Source organism: Protopterus annectens, chromosome 5.part0 (assembly GCF_019279795.1).
Source record: "Protopterus annectens isolate FY-2018-M chromosome 5.part0, PAN1.0, whole genome shotgun sequence".
Taxonomy (NCBI): Eukaryota; Metazoa; Chordata; order Ceratodontiformes; family Protopteridae; genus Protopterus; species Protopterus annectens.
This window is the reverse complement of record NC_056735.1, coordinates 1088958172-1088981529: the sequence shown is the minus strand read 5'-3', so window position 1 is coordinate 1088981529 and position 23358 is coordinate 1088958172. Positions and strand designations below refer to the sequence as shown.

The 23358-nt window shown below is 42.0% G+C and overlaps 1 protein-coding gene across 1 annotated transcript in view; it reads left to right on the top strand.

Moving 5' to 3' along the window:
• Nucleotides 1–23358, top strand: part of MAP4K4 (mitogen-activated protein kinase kinase kinase kinase 4) — a 3343981-nt gene that overhangs the window by 603306 nt on the left and 2717317 nt on the right. The gene's annotated exons all lie outside the window — the stretch shown is intronic.

The window sequence follows — 23358 nt, the reverse complement described above, 5'->3', positions numbered from 1 at the left end:
ACATTTGAAATTAAAAGTATATGTATTGTGGTAGAATTTGTTTGGATAGTAGTGAGAGGGTATAGAATCAAGAAGACGGTGAAATCAGAATGGTTAAAGTCATAGTGTGTGTTAAAGTAATTTAGGAAGCTACTGTTTTATCTTGGTCAGCACAAGTAATTAGGGAAAGTATGTTTTATCCTGGAGAATTACATGGGCAAAGCCACTTGTTAGTACCTGTACCTACAATAAACAAAAGAAAAAAGGAATAATCTCTAATTGGGTACTTATCTGCCTGATGCTCAACAGTGCGCATCTAGACGCACAACTTGAATACAGAAAATCTGTACTGAGACTACAAGTTCACTCCTTAATAGATGGTGATATCCACCCAAATCCAGGCACAAACACTATTACAACTATAGAGCCCCACATTACAACCCCTGCTAACTCACATTTGCTTACTTGACCCTCTAATTCACTCTAATAGCCCATCGTAATATTCGGAGCATAAACAATAAGGTTGCCCACCTGCATGCTCTCATGGATGTACATTCATTTGACATACTATGTCTCACTGAAACATGGCTCAAGGCAACAACACCAGACAATGAGGTAATACCACGTGGATATAATATCTTGAGACTGGACCGTAAAGCTAAAAAGGGTGGGGGAGTAGCTATTCTATATAAATCTGGTTTACAAGTGACCTCCATAGACTAATGTACCCCTAGCCAGTAATGCAGAAATCCTTATTTCCAAAATTCAGCTTAATAAATGTAAATCTATCTGTATTTATCTTCCCTCAGGCAATAACACTAACACCCTAGAGAATATCCTTAGTTGGCGCTCCACAAACTACCCACAGGAAACATAGTACTCTGTGACTTTATATCAATTGGAAAAGTTGTACCACAGAACAGTCTTCTACCCATATAAACCTTTACGGTTTTACTCAAACCATTACATCTCCCACAAGGACCAATGAAGTTAATAACAAGGAAAGCACCCTTGATTGGATCCTCATAAATAGTAATCACCAAAATTACATAGTAGGAACCCTCCCCGAAGACATAAGTGACCATTCCTCTTACCTTCTTAATTAGAAATAAGAGTGACATTCCAAACCCAACCCACATATAGGACAATAAGATCCAACAAAGATTTCAACCCTGACACCTTTCAAAAAGAACTCAAAGCATGTAATTGGTCTCCCCTAAAACAGCTACCATTAGAAGAAACAGTTGTTTATTTCAATTCTAAATTCTTAACTATTCTTGACCACCATGCACCAACTCTTACAATTAGAACTAGGGTTAAAACAGCCCCATGGCTTTCTAAAGCTACTAAACAAAAACTCCTCCATAGAAACAAAGTCTGGGCGAACTGGCGCACTACTAAACCCACCACCCCAGCTCAATTAAAGTTTCGACAGCTAAGAAACAAAACAAAAAAGCCATAAAGTTGGAAAAAATAATTTTTACTTTCAGCTCCAACAAACCCACCAAAACAAATCTCAAAAATTCTGGTCAGGCATCAATAAACTTCTACACCCAAGTCGATCACTCACACCCACCCCTTCAGGTTCTGATCACAGTAGCCCCAAGCAAATAGCCAACACCTTCAACACTTTCTTCACAGAGGCCATTCAAACACTTGCCAGTCAGCTATACCCTGACACCTCATCTTCCACCACCTCAAACTCTAACACACCTCAGCTATTTCACTTTCAACCTGTTCCCACATCCCTTATCTGTACCCTCATTCAAAAACTTAAACCCACCACCATCTCGGCAGACCTACTACCTGCAAAAAGCTGCAAAAGACATAGCCTACCCCATATCCATCCTGATTAATAGAACCATTACTGAAGGAAACGTTCCATCAGTCTGGAAAATTTCACATATCCCCCTGCATAAAGGTGGTAACTCCCACGAATTATCAAACTATAGACTTATATCCATATTATCTCCACTGGCAAAAATCATAGAGAAATGCATTCACAAACAACTGTTAAGCTTCCTGTTAGAAAACTTATTAGCTAACTGCCAACATGGATTTAGACCATTTCATAGCACCACCTCTGCTCTTTTATCCTTCTCTGACCACATTAATAAATATCGTAATAATGAGCTTCTGTCCTCTGCCCTCTTTATTGATTTGTCGAAAGCATTCAACATGGTAAACCACCAACTACTGATTAACATACTCAAAAACCTGTCACTAGATAAATTGGCTATACAGTGGTTCCAGTCCTACCTAAACAGCAGACAACAAGCTTTATTATGGGAGAACAACTTATCTTCTAACCTCCCGATTACCCTCGGTGTCCCTCAAAGCTCCATACTAGGACCACTCTTATTTTCTGTATTTATAAATGACCTACATTCTGCAATACCTCAAGCTACCTGTATCCATTATGCAGATGATTCAACATTAATATGCTCAGCCACCTCTCCATCAAATTTACAGTCACTAACCCAAAACGTGTTTAATACAGTTGAGAAATGGCTTCTACACCGATGTCTTATCTTGAACCCTCAAAAAAACAAAACTACTATTTACTCCCACCCGTAGATCCTCCCCACTTAATTTTACTGTTACATCAAGTAATGGTACTATCATCTCTCCTGATCCTACTACAAAACTACTTGGAGTACTAATAGATAGCAACCTTACCTTTGACTCCCTTATAAACAGTACTATAAAAACAACAAGAAACTAGATTCCCATTATAGGATCAAACACTTTCTGACCCCACTATCCAGGTCCACTATTGCCTGTACCCACTTAATCTCTATCCTACTTTATGCCTCCCCTATGTATACTAAGCTATGTAAAAGCAACTTGAGCAAGCTGGCCATCTCCTACAATAATATTGCCAGATTTGCAACTGTCTACCTACAGAACCCATCATTGTCACAATCTTAAACAACTAGGATGGTTAGAGCTGCCAAATCTTCTAACATTTAACCAACTAACAGTTGCCCACAAGATCCTGTATCAACCTTACTAACACACCAATACTAACAAATCTGATCACCCCCTATAGCAACCTAAAGACCCTACACTCATCTAATCAACAACTTGTGCAAATATGTAAAACTAACAATTTGGCTGGTGACTCCCTTTTCTCTAATACTATTGGCAAAACTGGAACTCCCTCCCCAGTGACCTAACCTCCCTTACCTCAATCACCCTATTTAAAAGCAAACTGAAACCATACCTTAAGGCACATTGGTTATATTGCCCCTGTGCTAACCCTGACTAACTACCTCACTTACCAATGGGTATTAATCATCTTATCTTCATGTGCTGGATACTTTTCTGTTACCTAAAAAGAGTGTGTCTGTACAGTTCAAATGTTTTACTTGTGATTTCATTTCTATGACTAACTATACCTGATATGTACTAAATTTGTGAGTAAAATTCCAGTGTATGGTAAAAAACTGTAATGTACCTCAATTTTTGTAAAATCTCTCAATGTAAATAATAATGTAAATGTGGAGCTTTTCTCCCCGGGCCTCTACTGAAAATGGACCTGTATCCAGTTGGACTAGCCCAGTCAACAAATGTAAAATAAAAATAAATAAAATAAAAAAGCAAATATCAAGTTAATATATTATGTTATGTAGTCCTATCTCGCCGTAATTCTTGCTGCAAGGGTTTGGAGCCGATCCTCTGTTCCGACTCAGCCGCTACTAAAGCTCGAGAGCTTTTACTGGCTCGACACTATCCCCTATCCCATAGTGCATCATGGCAGTTCCCCAGATCTCATTTTCAGAGAAAACTTCGAGGTTGTCTTCTTACTGGCTCGTTGGCCAAGTAAAAATTTTTGATAATATTCCACATCTTTCAACATTTTTCTTCACTTTTTCTATTAGACTAGTATTTTCCCTATTATCTGTTGAAGAGTTCCCTGATCCTCATTGCTCCTTACTGGCCTCATCAAGTCTAGTTCCCCTTCCTGTGACCCTATCTCTTGGAGGAACCATGGATTCTGGAACCATCTCCAGACCTTCTGATTCATCAATTGGGACAGTTCCATCCTACCATACAAACCCTGAAATTGACAGCATTGGCTGCTCCAGTTCCAAGAATAGCCAGGTTTTTTTCCCTTTCTCCTACTGTTAAACACATCCTCATTTCTTCACAGGTTTTCCATTTGGGCAGCTAAACAAGGTATAGATCCCTACTCTGCTCCCATAGAGTCTATCCTGCCCTTCCTTGCTTCTGTTTTTCAGGAAGGAGCTGCAGCTGCTAGCATTAGAGTTCATTTAGCTGCCATCTCTAATTATCATTTTGGAAACCTGACAAATCCACTTATGTCCCACTCTTTATGCAAAACCTTTTTGAAAGGAGTCCTTCTCAGGCCTCCAATCAGGCAACCTCCGGAGCCCTGGGACTTTAACTTAGTTCTGACCTCATTGATTTTTCCACCCTTTGAACTGTCGTCTTCATCAGATTTGAAATTGTTGTCTTGGAAGACATTATTTTTAGTTGCTATAACTTCTGCTAGGAGGGTTTCAGAATTGCAAGCCCTAACCATTCAACCTCTTTATATTGTATTCCACAAGGATAGAGTCTCTCTAAGAACTAATACTTCCTTTCTCTCTAAGGTATGTTCAGAACATAATCTAAACACCGCTATTGAATTACCAATATTCTTCCCAAATTACAGTAATAAATCAGAATGCAGACTACACCTATTAGATATTCACAGAATTCTTAGATTTTACCTGCACAGGACTAAAGATTTTCGGAAATCGGATCAATTATTTGTTTCCTTCTCTGACAAAAACAAAGGCTTGTCCATCACCAAGGTTACGGTCTCTAAATGGCTTTCAGACTGCATTTCTTTTGCTTACAAGAATGCTGGCAAACAACTACTTGCTAAAGTAAAAGGTCATTCAACTAGAGCAGTTTCAGCTTCTTATGCCTTCAGATCAAAACTCCCAATTAATACCATTTGTGCAGCAGCTACTTGGGCAAGACCTCATACCTTTGTCACTCATTACAAATTGGATTTGGCCTCCTTGGACAAGTCATTCTTTGGGTCCACTTTGCTGAAGAGTCTCTTTGCTTGATTCACCCAGGATAAAGGTGCTAGGGATGCTGTCCCATCCAGCAAGAATTACAGTGAGATAGGACTACATAACACAAAGAAGTTATGTACTTACCATAACATTCCATGTTTGTAGTCCATCTCACCTACATTCTTGCGTCCCACCCTCCTTCCCCCTTCCTGTATCCTGGAGGAACTGGTGAGCTATCCATTATGCTGTCTGACCTTGTTATGGTTGTCTGTCCACATGGCATGCATAGTATTACAAAGTACCTTTGTTCTATGTACATAGTTATTGATAACATAATTACTGTTATGTAAGTAGTTACTTTCCTTGCGAACAAGATCTGGGAAATTGCCGTAATGCACTATGGGATAGGGGACAGCCTCGAGCTAGTAAAAGCTCTCAAGCTTTAGTATCGGCCAAGCCAGAGCTGAGGATCGGGCTCTGAACCCATTCAGCAAGAATGTAGGTGAGAAGGCTACAAACATGGAACGTTATGGTAAGTACATAACTTCTTTTTTTCATTAATCTCTGGGCTCATTTCTCTTGGTCTAGAAGGCTTGTGAGCCTGCAAAAGTACCCATTCCCCTCAGGCATGAGGGATGGGGTGCTTGATAGGCTCTTGGTGGGACTTGGACACAGGTGTAGGACTTCATCCTTACTGGTTTCAGCATCTAACTGAGCACAGAAAACTCCATGGCCTCAATCTCCAAAGTATTCTCATCTTTTACTTTTTTAAGCACTATATTGGTCCAGATCCTAGAGCCATTAGGCTCATGACTGGCTTCCTGGTTGATCATCTTCAGAAATTAAGAAGGATGGGGGGAGGGGGCTTCATTTCTGAAATGGAAAAAGCTTCAAAGTCCTGGTGCTCCTCTGGCTTTTTGTGGGATGGTATCTTCTCTAAAGAGGTTGTTTAGTTTGGGATGTCCTTTCTTTTTCACTGTTGCAGTATTCCTTACTTTTGCAATATCTTGCCAAGCATAGACATATGTCTGGCCATCATACCAGAGCCTTGGGCCCTTCCTTGCATGTCAGGCATGTCCTACCTCTACAGTGAAAGATGCATAAGTGATTTTTAAGCACAAAGCTCTCAGAACTTCTGTGCAAATAGTCTGAACACAGCATTTGCTTTTCTGTGCGCAAGTTGTATGTCTAGACACAGACTGAACCTCAGGCATATAAGTACCCAATTGGAGACTGTTCCTTTTTTCCGTTCCTATTTATTGTAGGTACATGCCACCCAGGAAGGGGAAACGTGATTGCGTGAGGCAGATTCACCATAAAGGACGACACAAAGTGTCTTTTTTGTTTAGGTGCAGAATATGATGATAGAGTGTTCTATTTGCTAGGTCTTTGTTCTTAATATTGTGAGCAATGATCCTTTTTTCTCTGTGTGTTTAGAAAACTAGTGCCTTAAGCTTTTTGCTCAAGCTGTCCTGGTTTTAAAATCTTCACACCCAACTGTCTATCCTCTTTTTAAAGAAGTCAAAGAAATTGAAACTGTAGACTTCTGCTGTCTAGCCTATGCCAAGCATCTCTGATGTGTCTCACCACCTCTGTTGTGACTCTTTTAGGGCAGGCTTGTAGCATGTCTGCTGTGGCTGAGCCAGTATCAGATGACAAGAAGGGGGAACCTCAGCTGGTGATTTCGCAAGGGTCTGTGAGGGATTCCAGAGATTCTTGTCCTGGGTTCTTTAATACAGGTATGTCAGGGTTTAGAACCTCCAGGGTTAGGGCAGATGTCCCTGTTAAAAAGAAGCAAAAAACTAGGCATATTGCTTGTATTGCTAATGATACCCAGAAAGAACAGCAAGACTGCCCTGTTGGCTTTGAAGCGTTCTCATTGGTTGTCAGTCCCTTCTCCTATGGGTCATCCTCCTCCTTCCACTCCTTTAAAAAGGATTAGGGAGATGACTTCTGGTGAAGATTTAGATTCTGGGGAGGCGTTTTCAGCTTATTTTTCCTAGATTCATTTGCTTCATGCAGTGGATTCAGATGAGTTAGTCTCTGTCTCCCCTGACCCCAATGGAGGAACTTTGCTTTGGTGATACTATCTTTAAAATGGTGCAAAATTTAAGTTGGAAAGCTCTGAGATGTCCGACTTGCAAAATAGATGTGATCTTATTCAGATGGTTTTCCTTGATCTTCTGCAGTACCTCCTGTTCCTGAAGCTCTGTTAAACTTTAGATATATTTCCTCAAACCCCTGAGCCACAACCACCTCCTAAAAAAGATAGGCTTTATATGATCCCTGAGGCTCAGAAGTTTCTTTATAAGAGTACCTGTTCAGATCCATCTCTTAGCTGACACAGCCACTAAGCTTATTGCTTAATTAAGTCTTGCCAACAGATGAAGATAGCGGAGCCATGGATAGGTATGGAAAGGGGTATACCTCTGCCACTTTCTTTCAAACCTTTCAGCTGTCAAACATGTATGATCAAGTATGTGCTTCCCCTTTTTTCCAAACTGGGAGAGGTCTTGACTGATGTGCCGGATTCCGACAACAAGACTTCAGCTCTTTTTTCTCAGTTCTGCTTCTCAGGCAGTTGGACATTCCATCAAATGTAGTTATGATGCTACTGATGCTTTTTCAAGGGCGGCTGCATCAGGGTTAGTCATTTGAAGGTATTCCTGGCTGAGACTTTAATCCCTTCCAGAGGATCTGGAGGCTAAATTAATTCACCTCTGGATATTCAAAATGTGTTTGGTTCTGCAGCTGCTGTTTAAAGTGATAAAGGACAAAGGTAAGATTATGTGAGACCTTAAGAAGGTATACCTTTCCCATGTTAATAAGTAGCAGAGAAGCTAGCCTTTCAAAGCGGGCTGTTTTGTGTGTAGAGAGCAAAAGCAGCCCCTTAAAGGGTAAGAGGTTCTTTAAAAGGACTTTTCCTGAGAAACCAAGTTGTGACTGTAGGGGACAAAAGTCTTCCTTTCCTGATAAACCTGTGTTCCACTTCCTCAGCCAGATTCCTCTGAGTGTTTCTGTCCTGTCCTGTTTGGCAGAGAATTGCTACAGAGAAGTGGGTTCTGACTATAATTCAAGGGCTGCAGAATAGTGTGGAAGTCCCATTCTCCCTTCTGCAGATATTTATTAACCTCCTCCTTAACAATTGTCTAATTTTCCTCCACTGATACAATGTCCCAGGGCTCTATTCAGCCAATGTTCCTCCTTGCCAGAAGGCCAAGAGTTTCTGTTCCAGGATGTTTCAAGTTCCCAAGAAGGGGAGGGTTTTTTTGGAGACTTCGATCTTTCCTTACCACTTTTCTAAACGTTTCTTGTTTCAGAATGTTCCCTTTTCAGATGCTATTTCCAGTGTTTCTGCCTCAAGCCTTTCTAGTTTCTCTGGAATTGAATAATTCTTATCTCCATATTCCTGTTCATCCTCTTTTCATAGCCTGTAGCAGACTTCATGTCGTTCAGATTTTTCCATTATCTGAGCTACCTTCTCATTCAAGTTCTTCATCAGGCTCTCCTGCAGGACCTGGAGTTCAAAATGTGCCTTCTTCGCATTGTAGGGTGCACTTTAAATCTAAACAAGCCAGTTTTGATGTCTTCTCAGATCAGGTTTTCTTGGGTTACAAAAATCAGACTCTTAACACAACTGTTTTTCTTTGCACAATCAAGGTCCTCTCTTTGACAGCTTTATTTCAGTACTTTCTTCCTCAGTAACAGACCTCCGCAAGAGTATTCAAGAGCTCTGAAGTTCATGGCATTCACTATCCCTGTGGTATCATTTGCTCCATATGAGGATTTTAAAGTGGAATCTGAAGGCAGTTTGGCTTCAACATTGTCATCCTCTGGAATTCCATATTCCTCTATTGCCTTGCCTAAGGAAAGAATTTCTTTGGCTTGGTTAGTCAACCAGAGGTCTCTAAATCCAGGCCTTCCTATTCTGATTTCTCCTTCCCTCCACTCAGGAGCTGTATACAGATGATTCAGACCTAGCCCGGGGGAGTTTGTTCCAAAACTTCAAGGTCCAGGAATTTTGGTCTTTTTATGAGGCGACTGAGCACATCAAATCAGTGTCAAGAAAAAGGTTTTGCTTTTGGCTGTTTAGGTCCTGTGTTATCTTTGGTTTCTGGTACTACTCAGGGCCTTTACAGATTGACACCATGGTTATGTGGTATATAAATAATGGGGCGGGGGACAAAGTCTTATTGCCTTTGCAGACTAGCCTTCATAGCATGGGACTTTGCCATTCAACACCAGTTGGTTCTTCAGATAAGAATGTTGGGGGAGTAAATTTGATGAGATCCAGGACCATTTCCTCACAAGTGGATTTTGCTCAGAAAGGTTTTCTTGGGCATAAATCTACCTGAGGAGTACTCCACTGATTAGCAGTATGTCTCCTCTCAGAACAGAAGACACTAATTTCTGTTCCAGAGTGCCAAGTCCTCTGGTTTGGAAATTAGATGCTGTGCCTTTCCCTTGGAAGAGGGATGCTCTAGTATGCATTTCCGTCTCTTCCTCTGCTGCCTTAGGTTCTTCACAAGATCATGTTGGACAGGTCCAAAATCTTGTTGGTGATTCCCTTTCAGCACAGAGAGCATTGATTTCCCTTTCTCTTTTAACTGGCTATGGGCAATCCTCACAAGTTACTCCACAGGGTGACCTCCTCATACTTAAGGGCTGTGTCATTCATGCTCATCTTCCCATCCTGCAGTTGAGACTGTTTGAGAAGGTTTTTATTCCTTTCCGGCACCATTTTTCTTAGGACATGCTTTGGGTTTTACGGGAGGCAAGAAAGCCCACTGCTAGAAAATCTTACATAGTCAAGTAGAAGAGATTTTCTTCTTGGTGTCACAACATTGAACTGGACCCTCTTTCTGTGGAAATCAGTGTTCTTTCCTATCTGTGTGAACTGCTCATTTCTGGTTTCGATTTGTGAGCCCATCTCTACCTGTGGGGCACTTGATCCATCATTTTCTTCTAGATTTGAGGTCAAAGAGGTTCTAAAATTGTACTTCATATTGAACCTCCAAGAAAAACTCCTTAGGACCTGAACTGTCCTTTTGAAAAGCTGATCCAGCCACCGTTTGAACCAACAGCTGCTTCCACTTCAAAATTGCGTACCTGGAAAACTGTGTAGGTGTGTCTGACTTTTGCAGTGAGAGCCTGTGAACTTTAGGCTCTTATGGCCGTTCCTCCTTTTCTAGTTTTCCACAGAAGCAGGGCGTCTCTTAGAACCAATCCTATATTTATGCCTAAGTTTGTCAATGATGTGTTTTTAAATTAGACTATCCATCAAATACTACTAAGACGAGACTTAAAGGTATTAGGAAATCTGAGCAGCTTTTTGATGTGATGTCTTTTTTTTGTCCGTTCCTTGACCATTACATTTTGGATCTGACCTCTGATCTAATTTTGGCCATTTCTCAGACTTTGGATCAGTAGCGCAAGCTCCTTTCCTTACCATAATCCTTTCTCAAGCCCCAGATTACTTACAATCTCATTTGCTCTTTCCAGTGATCAGATGTGGTTGATGTGGCTCAAGTCTCTAATGACTTTTTTTTTTTTTTTTTTTAACTGTTATCCTGCTTTTCAAGATCTTTAACATGCTTTTGCTCTCCTACCTTCCCTGTTTAAAAAAAAATATTTAAATAGTGTAAGCGCTGTTGTTTTCCAAGGCCTCATGCTTTTTCCACTTTTTTCCTTCTACTAGTTCTTTTCCAGTAGTCTTCTTTACCATTGCTGGTATTTCTTATCCCTGTATTTACCCTTGTTGGTATTAGTACTTTTCTGTTCTGTGATTTACTTGTTTTTCTTTGTAGGATGTTTGATAAACTGACTGAGTTTAAAAAAAAGTGCTCATCTTGTGGGCATAAGGTACCCCTCTTGAACACCCATTTTGTGTGTGTACTGTCTTGGAACTTCTCATCTTGATGTGGTGTGTGAAATTTGTTCTGGCTTCAACCATAGAGCTTTGGCTGAGTGCCGGAGCAAGTTAGTTCTTAGATTGTAACTTTTTTTCCACTTCAGTGTCTGGAGCTTGCTCCTCCACAAAGAAAATGGTGGAAAAGTTTCAAGGGGAAGATGGAGAGAAGCCTAAGGAGACTAGAGAAGTGTTCCTCTGTCAGCTCCAGCTTTGGCTTCTCTGCTCAAATTTCTAAGTCTTTGGATCTGTCCACTTCTTCGAATCTGAAAACTTCCTAAGCATAGACCACCTCTTTCCTTCCATATCACTGTTACAGTATTTATCACCTCTGGGATCCTCCTGCCAAGGATAGTCCAAGGTTTGGCCAGTATACCAAAGCCTTTATTACCTAGGGAATGTTGGAAGTCAGATGTATGCTTCCAGCGTATGCAAGCATAGGACATAAAGGTGATGTACGTATGCTTCCAACTCGAAACTTTGTTGCTGCTAGTCCGGATGCCATTATTGTACATTGGTCTTTACTCCCTTCACTTTGCTGGTTATACCAAGCTTGCGTCTTTCAGATAAGTACCCTGTTGTTTTTTTTTTTTTCTTCTTTATATTTTTCCGTGGGTTACATGTCATCCAAGAAAGAGAAATGTCAGTTTTGGAGGCAGATTCCTCATAAAGACCACCATGAAATCCCCTACTCAGAATCCTCCTTGCATCTTATTCTGTATCGTAGTGAATTAATAATTTCCTCTGTACTAAATCTAGTTAAAAAAAAAAAAAAAATTTAACAAGATATGAATGCGTAAACATGCAAAAGCTTTCTTGATGCAACCATATCTCCATGTAACTCATTGTACTGCATCTTGATGCAACTCCTTTGACTCTGTATTTCTCTTATTTTGTAAACATGTATTTTTGCTTGTTTTGTATTCATGTATTGTTACTTATTTACTGATACTTATACAGTCTTACTGTCCTAAAGTTTTCTGGAGCTTTCTCCCTGGGTCCCTGCTGAAAATGGACTCCTGGTCTAGTTGGACGTTAAACAGTAATCAAATGTAAAAATAAATCAATAAATAAAAGGAGCCTAGGTGCATCTCCTGACCACACTAGATGTTCCATCTGTGTCGGTCTTTTGTAGCCAAGATGTTGTGTAACAGTCTCTTCATTTTCCATTCATCTTGAGAACCAGCATCACAAGCTTTTGGCCCAAGGTACAGTGGCAGAATCCACTCGCCCGCCACTCAAAAAGAAGGCCAAGATGTCTAGGCCTGAGTGTGCTGCTGTCCAGCCTCCACCAGCTGTCTTTTGAGGTAAGTGAGATCCCAGAGGATCGTCTGGCATTGCTATCAGTTTCTTCCACCGTGACTTTCTCAGAGGCAGGCACCTGCTTCCCACATGTCCTTTATTGCCTTGCAAATGTCCACTGCACACATTGAGGGGGAATCATGGCTGATTATTTCCAAGGGGCCCAAAGAGATTCCTCAGATCCTTGTAAAGGAAGAGGCATTGGGTACCTTGTTCGAATCCAGGCAACGGTCTGAACGTCTGCATTTTGTCAGAGGAGATGTCACAGTGAAGAGAAAACTAAGCATGTGGTGTCGCCTCCCAGGGATCCACAAAGGGGAGCCACAGAATTTCACTGAAGACTTATTCAATGCCTTAATGGCATTGAAGCCTTCTCAAGGGGGCTGGGTTCCTGCACCTCCTTGGTCTTCTACGCCCAAGAGGGCTAGAGACCCAGTATCTTTGCTCCAGGATTCTGACTCTGAAGCAGACTACTTAGCCTATGCTTTGCAATTGCCTTCACTTGTAGACTATGGGTCTGAGGAGGAGGAGGAATCCTTTGGTATTGTGTTTCCTTTGGAGGAGCTTTGCCCTTGATGACAGAATTCTGTGTGTGATGGAGCATTTCAAATGGGATTTTTCCCAAGTATTGGGCATCCAGAAACGGTATTATGAATTGTTACAAATGGGTTCTCCTAAACCTTTAGCTGTCCCTCCTGTGTTAGCTGACATATTAGATACCTTCTCTGCTGCTTCCCTAACACTGGATTCTCAACTTCCAGCTCCTACGAAACCTGACTGGTTCAATAAGGTTCTGGATGCTTGCAAGGTCTTGTACAAGTGATCTTCCAATGATCCTACAGTGATTCTCTTTCTGCTGATGAGCCTTCTAGGCTGTTTTCTTCTTCAAGCTCCTTCCTTCAGATAAAGGACAGTAGGGCCATGCAGAGGCTTGGTAAGAAGGTATACACTTCAGCTAATTTAGCCTTCAGGGCCATAGTTATCGGACTCTTAGGCCAAGGTACATATTGTGTCTTCTTTCCCAGATTGGGAAGATGTTTTCTGATATGCCTCATTCTAAGGGTAAAAACTCAACTCTCTCCTTGCTCAGTTCCACTTCTTATGTGGCCCGTTATGCTATCAAATGCAGGTACAATGCAGCTGATAACATCATCTAGGGCTGCTGTATCTGGTTCTGTAATGAGGTGCTGTTCCTGGCTTTGCCTTCAGGCCCTGCCAGGTATCATCATGACAAAGCTTTTGGACACGCCCTTGAATAACCATAATTTGTTTGGCACTGCTGTGGCTGATCATTTCAAGATTTTACAGGATCAGGGTAGGGTCATAAAAGATTTGAAGTACATTTTTGTCTCACCTATCTTCAAGTTTGAGGACCTATCATAGTATGACTTCTTTTTTGGTAGAGTGCTTGCATGTTTTTTTCTGATAAACCTACTCAAATGCCCAGGCCCAAAAGCAGTCCTTTCCTGAGAAATCTACAGCCATATGATCTTCCCTCCCTTCCTCTCAGCTAGGCTCCCTTGTCCTCAGGCTTTCTGTGTGTCTCTATCTCTCTCAGTTTAGCATGCTGATTACCACAGACACCTGGGTTCTCTCCAATTATTAGACAATGTTACTTTTTGACCTGGAAGACCCTTCCCTTTTTCTGTGGTGTTCTTCAACCCCATGCTGAACACACTACTCATTTTCTAAGGGTGATGCAGGGTCTGCTAAACCAGGGCACCATTCAGGTGGTTCCACAGACAGAGAGGGGTTTGGGTTTCTATTCCAGGATGTTTCTTGGCCTCAGGAAAGAAGGGACTTGAAGATCTGTCATATATCTTTCCTTTCTGAACACTTTTTTCTCATAATGCCATCATTCTGAATGCTCTCTCTTCAGACTCTTGTTGCTTCCCCAGACCATTTTGGTTTACACATTTCTATTGGTTGTATAAGAATATTGCACGGTATGTTATGTTTGGATTGCTGTATTATATGTTATGGAGGCAAGAATGTGAATTACAGTACGCACTGTATGTGTTTTTTGGCAAGTTACTGAACTAGATACTGAGGGTGCTGGCCCAGGAAGATTACATGCTATATACGATACTGTCATTTCAAAAAAAGCAAGGAGGATGCCGGTGTTTGAAGGCTGTGTGTATTGCTTAGAAAACTGGCTGGTGATAAAAAAAATATTGGTGGTGTTCCCTAAAGAAAAAGAAGTGTAAGGGCAGATGTAGTACTGTGTGTGTGTGGGGGGGGGGTATAGTGAAGGTGAAAGTTTGCAGAGAAGCACTCCTCACTTCCATGCACCTGACCCTGTTAAGTCTGACTGTCTTAGTGTTAAAGCAACAATAAAAAGGAGAGCTGAGCAAACCGCAGAGGATCCTTGCAGGGACTGCCTAGTACATCAGCTGATGTCACTGATGATCTACCAAACACCACTGCACTGAAGCATATTGTAAAGAGCAAGATGTGACGGCCGTGCCCTGGCCCAGCGATCAAGGAGCCTCAATCCTCACCACTAACACCAGAGAGGACGTCTCATATATGAGGAAAGGATAAATACACACAGTAAAGTACAGTTTCCCTTAGGTGCACACAGATCACAGTCCAGGTCCCCAATAAGACTCCCCACTGGCACAGTTATAGGGTCCAGATCTCAGCCTAGCTGGCAAGATAACCTCCAGTACCCTCTCTATCCAACCAGTGCTTCATGTCCCTGCCTAAGTAGCTGACACACACAAACACACACACACTTTGAAATAAGTATTTATACAACTTCACAGACACTCGTGGGAAAGGTTGACATTCTCCATCGGTGCCCCTTTACCCAGACTATACAGTAATGATTACTGCCACCACCAGCTGCTAATTATCAGCTACCCAAAGGCCCTTAAAAGGGTGTCCAGTTATTACTGTGCAATATTATTATCCAATAGTAGTGTAACTTAAGCAGTCTTAAGGCTTTGGAAGGGCTTATTACAGGCTCACTTGCAAGCATGCACTGTACTCTAGAGCTTAATTATCTCTACATAATCCAGCCACAGGTAAAAGGTTTTTAAAATATTTAATAATAATAATAATAATAATAATAATAATAATAATAATTAAAACAGAAGACTGTACTACTTCACCACAGTGCTACTCAAGAGTTCAGTGATCACACAAAAACCTAAAACAATACAGTAGGAAAGTTCTGATATAACAGAAAAACACTTAGTGTAAACTTTATAGTCCTAGCTATTTCTACAAGAAAACACACTTCTAAGATAACTTACTTGCATAGAGCAAGACAGTGCTGAGTTGAATAGTCAGATCAAAATGCTTAACAATCTCTGGTTCTCGCTGTTTAAATTGAAACTCCAGTTGTGATAAACATTACATCATCATTTTCACCATTCCTGGAGTTCCCAGGCCCACCGAAACTGCATTTACATTCTTTTACACTTAGAGCAATAAAGGACAGTCCACATTTAAATTCTGGTCATTAACTTTAGCCTTAAAACAATAGGCAGGATGCTTACTCCAGACTCGTAGACTCCAAATTCCTTCAAACGACAAACAAATCATAATTTTAATTTCAAAGAACATTTGAAATGCTTGGCTTAGTTTTCTTTACAGCAGATGGCAGTGTTGCTACAATCTTGAAGTTTACATTTTACAGTGTTTTCTTTCATTTAAGAAACAAACCTGTGTTTTACAGTTATATTTGCAAATGATCAAATTATCTATAAAATTCTGTCTGACTAGGCTGGCAGCCTTCACATCCCCCCCCCCCCCGGAGAGCTCAAACTAGTTTTTCAAGTGACCCTTGAGAGGGTTAGGTCTATCTGAGTGTACGTCACCCCATTCCCTGTCTTGAGAGCCAATCTGCATTGGCATTGCTACTCCCACTGCGGTGCTGCACTGACATATATGCTTGCAAACCCAGGCTCCATTTAGCAACTTGACATTTTGCTGACCGAATCTGTCATAACAGTGAATTCTCTTCCATACAGATAAGGGTGAAGTTTTTGCAGTGCCCACACTATGGCTCGACATTCCTTTTCTACAGCTGCATAGCATTCCTCCCTGGGTTGGAGCCTACGACCGAGATAACCCACTGGGTGCTCTTCTCCCTCTGAAGAAATTTGGCTAAGTACAGCCCCCCCCACCCCATAGTTCGAAGCATCCACCTGTACAACAAATTCTTTGCTGTAATCTGGACTAACACAGGGGGTCCTCCCAAAGCTTCTTTAAGCTTCTGGAATGCCTGCTCACATGCTGGGGTCCACACTACCTTATCTGGCCTGTTCTTCCTTGTCAGGTCTGTGAGGGGAGCAGCTATGGTACTATAACTAGGGTGAACTTTATGTAGTACCCTGCTGTCTCTAAGAACTCCATCACCTGCTTTTTAGTAACAGGTGGAGGTCATGCCTGAATGGCTTCCACTTTGGCAGGTTCTGGCCTTACCTTATCACTCCCCACTCTATGTCCTAAGTAGGAGACCTCTGCCATACCCACCTGACATTTGCTTGGCTTAATTGTCAACCCTGCCTTCTGTAGTCTGCCCAGCACCTCCCTGACATGCTGAAGGTGCTCTGGCCAGGAATGGCTGTAGATGGCAATATCATCTAGGTAAGCAAGGGCAAACCCTCCTGCTAGGATATTATCTACCAGCCTCTGGAAAGTCGCTGGGGCATTCTTCATCCCAAAGGGCATCTTTGTGAACTCATACAAGCCAAAAGAAGTCACAAATGCTGGCGTCTCTCTAGCACTGGGTGTCAAGGGCACTTGCCAGTAATCCTTGGTAAAATCAATGGTTGTAAGATACTTAGCCCCACCCAGCTGCTCTAGGGCCTCATCTGTCTTAGACATGGGGTAAGCATCCAACTCTATGTTACTATTTAATTTCCTGTAGTCCACACAGAACCTGGTGCTGCCATCCTTCTTTGGCACCAGCACCACTGGGGAGGCCCAGGGACTGTCCTGTTCCAAAATCTCCTGTAGCTCCTTCCTTAGAGACTGTCTGACTCTCTCAGGCACCCTATAAGGGGCCTGCCTAATAGGCCTTTGGGGTCCTGTATTCACCTGGTGCTGCACCAGGTGGGTGCACACTGGTTTCCCAGTGAACATGTCCCCAATTTCCTGCAACACTGCTCGGATTTCTCGAACCTGGGTAGGGGATAGCTGCTGGGCTATTGCTACCCCTTCCACTGAGGTGTTAGCCCAAGCCTCACTGAGGAGATCAGTCCCCAGATCTCCCTCAGACTCCTCCTGCAATCCACTGCAAATGCTCAGCACAAGGGCCTCCCTAACATGGTAAGGTTTCATCATGTTAACATGGTACAATCTGTGCCTCTGCCATCTGCCTAACACTTCCGCCATGTAATTAACATTGCTTACCACCTTGTAGAGTCCCTCCCAAGCTGCTTGCAGTTTGTTCCATCTGACAGGAATGAGCACCATTACCTGCTGCCCCACAGCATACTCTCTAGCTCGAGCATTCCTGTCATACCACACCTTTTTCTGTTGTTGGGCTTCTGCCAGGTTCTCCTGAGCCAAGTCCATGAGGTCCCTGAGCCTTATCCTGAGGGTTAGGACATATGCCACAACAGACTCCTTGTGAGGTTCACACTCACATTCCCACTCATCTCAGATTAAATCTAGAGGTCCCCTCACCCTATGCCCATACAGCAACTCAAAGGGTGAAAGACCTGTGGATTCCAGGGGAACCTCTCTGTAAGCAAACAGATGGGCAACTATTTGTTCCACTCCCTCTTAAACTGAAATGCAAATGCCCATAACATGGACTTGATTGTAGAGTTTAATCTCTCAACAAGACCATTAGTCTGCGGATGATAGGGAGTTTTCTTCATGTGCTTCAACCCACAGGACTTCCACAGACAAGCCAGCAGGTCTGACATGAAATTGGCACCTCTGTCAGTCAGTATTTCTTTTGGGAAACCTACCCGGTGGTTGTGCTGCGGTAGTGTTGTCGCCTCATAGTAAGACGCTGACCAGTTCGACTCTCAGCTAGAGTGTCTTCTGCGTGGAGAAGTATCTTACATAAGACTAGTATGCATCCAACATTTGTACACAAAAATGTAGTGAAAGGACAATATATGAGAATAAGCCACTTACATAATACAGATGAAGGCTTTGTGAAGACAATGACTATATTAGAGAAAGACTTCTTAAACAGAGGTTATAGTAAGAAAGACATAAATGAAAGCTCTAAATATACCATTGAAAATAGGGATGGGAGATGTAAACCGCTCTTCTCAAATACTATAGAAGATGTTAAAAGCAAGGATGGTCACGATTTTAAAGTTAGATTCCCTATAACTTATTCAAGTGACATCAGAAGGTTCTGTAATATTTTTGAGAAGAATTGGAATGTTTTATTGTCGGATCCTGACTTGAGAGAATTGTTAGAAGATAGACCCAGCTTTTCTTTTAGAAATAAGAGGTCCTTAAAAGGGCAACTCTGTTATAAATCCAGAAACAATGAAAGAATGATCCTATCTGATAGGCAGGGGACTTTTCCTTGCAGAAATTGTACAGCATGTGACTATTTATATAATAAATCTACATATAAACATCCTACACTAGGATTTATAATTGATATAGATTTTTATACTGACTGCAGAACGCAAAATTTGGTTTATTTCAGCTTCTGCACTGTCTGTCATGCCTTTTATATAGGCAAAACCAATAGGTGTCTAAAGGAACGTATCCTTGAACACCTTAGAGATATAAGAAATAAAAAAGACACAAGTGCTTTAGCAAAACATGTGGAAGAAGAAGATAGGAAACATATTTTTAATTTCATGGTTTTAGAAATAATAAATAAAAGTAAGAGGAGAGGTGATATAAGGAATAAGGTAGAGGAAGCAGAACAAAAATTGATTTTACTACTTCAGGCAGATGGGTCTCCTGGATTGAACAATGTTGTTTCCTTGAAACCTTTTTTTAAAATCCAGACCACTAAAACATTAAATAATATGGATTATTACATAAAATGTGTCTGGTATATGTATATTTTATTTCATCTTATGCAGAATATAAGGCAAATTAATGTACTGATGTATGCAATTTTAATTAGTCTGTCATAGTTCTATATGTGTTTTCATTGGTTGAACCATATTTTAAATACCAATGTTTTAACTGTTTTTATGAGTCTGAAGAAGTGATCAGCTGACTTAGATCGCAAAAGCGCTTACTCTTGGTTAATAAAGTGGTGTGAAACTGCAAGTGAACTGTTTCCTACCTTGACTACTACATCTCAGTTACAACTTTTGGTTTTATAAAGGGCACTATTGTGAAGCTGCAAGTGATTTATTTCCTGACGTGGATTATTCCATTTTTATCTTCAGCTGTGGTCTAACCATTGGTCTTTTCATTTTTTTCGCTTGAGGTGTATACCAGGCGTTTATCCAGCTTTTGTTTTCTTTCACATGCGTGAGTAGGCCTACCTTCATTGAAGGTTGTGCATTAGGGCTGGCAACTCAGCACGTAAAAATCAACTGCCAATAATTAGCGGACCGGAGTTCCGCTGTGGTGACCCCTAACCGTGAAAAGCCAAAAGAGACAACAACCCTGCTGAAAATCTCTAACAAAGCATTTGCTACCTTTTCTGCCTCAGTGGAGGACAAAGCCACTGCCTCAAGGTATCGTGTAGCGTAATCCACTGCCACTAGGATATACTTTTTCCCTGTGGAATTTTGGGTACTCAGAGGACCCACAATATCCATAGCTACAGGCTGAAATGACTCCTCAATCACAGGCAAAGGCATCAAAGGAGCACTCTCACCTCGTCTCCTGCCTTGCCTACCTTTTGGCTCTGCTCACAAGTCCTGCAGTACCCTATTACATCTCTGGACATTCCAGGCCAATAGAAGTTCTGCATAATTCGCCTCTTTGTACGTTTTATGCCCATGTCACCTGCAAAGGGAATGTCATGGGCTATGGCTAGAAGCGTCAGACTGTAGGCTCTAGGCACTACCAACTGCTGTACTCTCACCTTCTAGCCCTCCCTCAGGGGTCCACTGTCTGTATAGTAACCCTTTGTCCCAGTATACAGATTCCCCCTTTCCTTGAGAATCAGGTGCCTCCCTAGCTACCTGCTTCAGGCCTTGCAATGTAGGGGCTGAAAGCTGAGCCTGTCTCAACTCTCTCCTTGTAACCCTTCCCAGCTCCCCTTCCACAGGAAGTCTGGCATCCTCTGACAGTGGTGCCTCACTGTCACCTAGGTACTAATACTCACCTCTGTCTTTGCAGTTTACCCTGTCCATGGGAACAGCAGTACCCACAAGCAGCTGTGGCTCACATTCAGTCTCACTGCTACAAAGTAGCTCCCTTCCTGAAGTAACCACCTCACCAGCCCTGGCTGCAAGTATGCAGTCTGTCTGGGTCTCTCCCAGGCTACTAGACCCACATGTTTGTCTCCTAGCCTGACCGCATGTAACTGCATAAGTACATGGTACTGTCTCATCCATATCCTTCCCTCTCAGGACATCTGCAGGATGGTAGTTTAGTACCCCTGTTGTCTCAAGACAACCTACTATTGGCATTTTGTCTTTCCCACTTACTGGCTTCCTCACCTTTGGTTCCCCACCTTGCCTGCATGGACACCTGTATGCCACATGGCCCCACTGGTTGCATTCAAAACATTTAACTCTAGCTCCTGGACGTGTACCTGGACTAATGGCTTCCCCTGCTATTGGCAGATTCTGTTGGGGCAGTCTGTGCTGCCCACCATGGGTTCTTTTAGACCCATGAGCAGTACTGGAGGTCCTCTTCCTGTGCAGGGATGCCCTGCTTACCAGGTATAGGTCTCCCTTCTTCCCCAACTCATCTGAAGTAGTACATTGTCCATCAGCTAACCAGATCCACATGTCCTCTGGCAAAGTGCTAAGGGCTTGTTCCCTCACCAAAAGGTCTTGCCAGCCCTTCAAAAGTGGTGACCTGACATCCACTCACCCAGCTATGAAAATAAGTGCTCAGTTCAGCAACATATTCACACACACTTTCATCTGACTTGCGTCTGTACTCACAAAACTTTTTCCTTTACATTTCAGGTGTTAGCTTAAAACATTCTAAAAGACATTTTTTACAGCAGTATAATCAAAACAGAGTCAGGCATTTTTGATAAAACAATTACAGCTTTCCCATGGAGTAAGGGGGTCAGGAACCGTACCCAGAGCCTTTGGTCAACACTATACTGTTTGCATGCCCTCTCAAACATATGAATGAAACTATCAAAACTATACCCCTCTTTAAATTGCGGAAGAAATTTACTGACCTGTTGTGTTTCTGGGGTCCAGTTACTCCCTTCCCCATTACCTCCATGACTCTGGCAAAGAGTCAGCATTTCCCTCTCATGCCTAATCTGACTCTCCTTTTCTTCGGCTTCTATCTCCAAACGCCTGGCCTCCAACTCAAGTCTCTTTTAGCTCCAGTTGGATTTTTAAGTCCACTGCTGAAAGGTTGAGCTGTCCATTCTCCGAGGTTCTTGCATCTCCAATGCCAGTCTGATTGTCCTTCACAGAAAGGTTGAGCTGTCCATTCTCCGAGGATATTGCATCTCCACTGCCAGTCTGATTGTCCTCCTGGATGTTTTTTTCTGATACAGCTGTAACCAAGGCTGCAATCAGGTCTGGCTTAGTCAGGTTTCCATGCACCAGTCCCCTAGCCTGGCACATCTCCACTAGATGGCTCCTTGTCAGCTTTCCATACTCCTCTGCTGACATGCTGCCTGCTCACCCTAACTAAGTTAACAAAAGAAATAAAACAATTGTGATCTGAACTCTTGAGTATTCACTGCGTGGCTGATTTAGAGTACAACACCCCTTCAGAGATCACTGTACCTTAGCTACAGGCTTCACTGTACCCACACCACTACAAGCCAATTAGTATTTGCCAACTAATTAATATGTGATGTGGATATCTACCGCCACCACAAATGTGAAGTGGATCCCACCACTGCAAACCAGATGTGACAGCCGTGCCCTGGCCCAGCGATCAAGGAGCCTCAATCCTCACCACTATCACCAGAGAGGGCATCTCATATATGAGGAAAGGATAACAAATACACACAGTAAAGTGCAATTTCCCTTAAGAGCACACAGAGATCACAGTCAGTCCGGGGCTGGTGGCTCCCTTGCTCTCCAGGTCCCCAATAAGACTCCCCACTGGCACAGCTATAGGGTCCAGATCTCAGCATAGCTGGCAAGTTAACCTCCAGTACCCTCTCTGTCCAAGCAGTGCTTCGTGTCCCTGCCCAAGTAGCTGACACATACACACACTTTGAGATAAGTATTTATACAACTTCACAGATGGTCCTGGGAAAGGCTGACACATTCTCCAGCTGTGCCCCTTTACCCAGACTATATGGTAGTAATTACTGCCACCACCAGCTAATAATTATCAGCTAACCAAAGACCCTTAAAAGGATGTCCAGTTATTACTGTGCAATATTATTATCCAATAGTAGTGTAACTTAAGCAGTCTTAAGGCTTTGGAAGGACTTATTACAGGATCACTTGTAAGCATGCAATGTACTCTGGAGCTTGATTATCTCTACATAAGCCAGCCAGAGGTAAAAGGTTTTTAAAATATTTAATAATAAATAATTAAAGAACAAGACAATACTACTACACCACAGTGCTACTCAAGAGTTCAGATCACATAGAAACTTAAAACAATACAGTAGGAAAGTTCGTATATAACAGAAAAACACTTAGTCTAAACTTTATAGTTCTAACTATTTCTACAATAAAACACACTTCTAAGATAACTTACTTGCATAGAGCAAGGCAGTGCTGAGATGAATAGTCTGATCAAAATGATAACAATCTCTGGTTCTCACTGTTTAAATTGAAACTCCAGTTGTGATAAACATTGCATCATCTTTTTCACCCTTCCTGGAGTTCCCAGGCCCACCGAAACTGCATTTACATTCTTTTACACTTAAAGCAATAAAGGCCATTCCATATGTAAATTCTGGTCATTAACTTTAGCCTTAAAACAATAGGCAGGATGCTTACTCCAGACTCATCGACTCCACATTCTAACTTCAAAGGACATACAAAGCATAATTTTAATTTCAAAGAACATTCGAATGCTTGGCTTAGTTTTCCTTACAGCAGTTGGCAATGCTGCTACAAT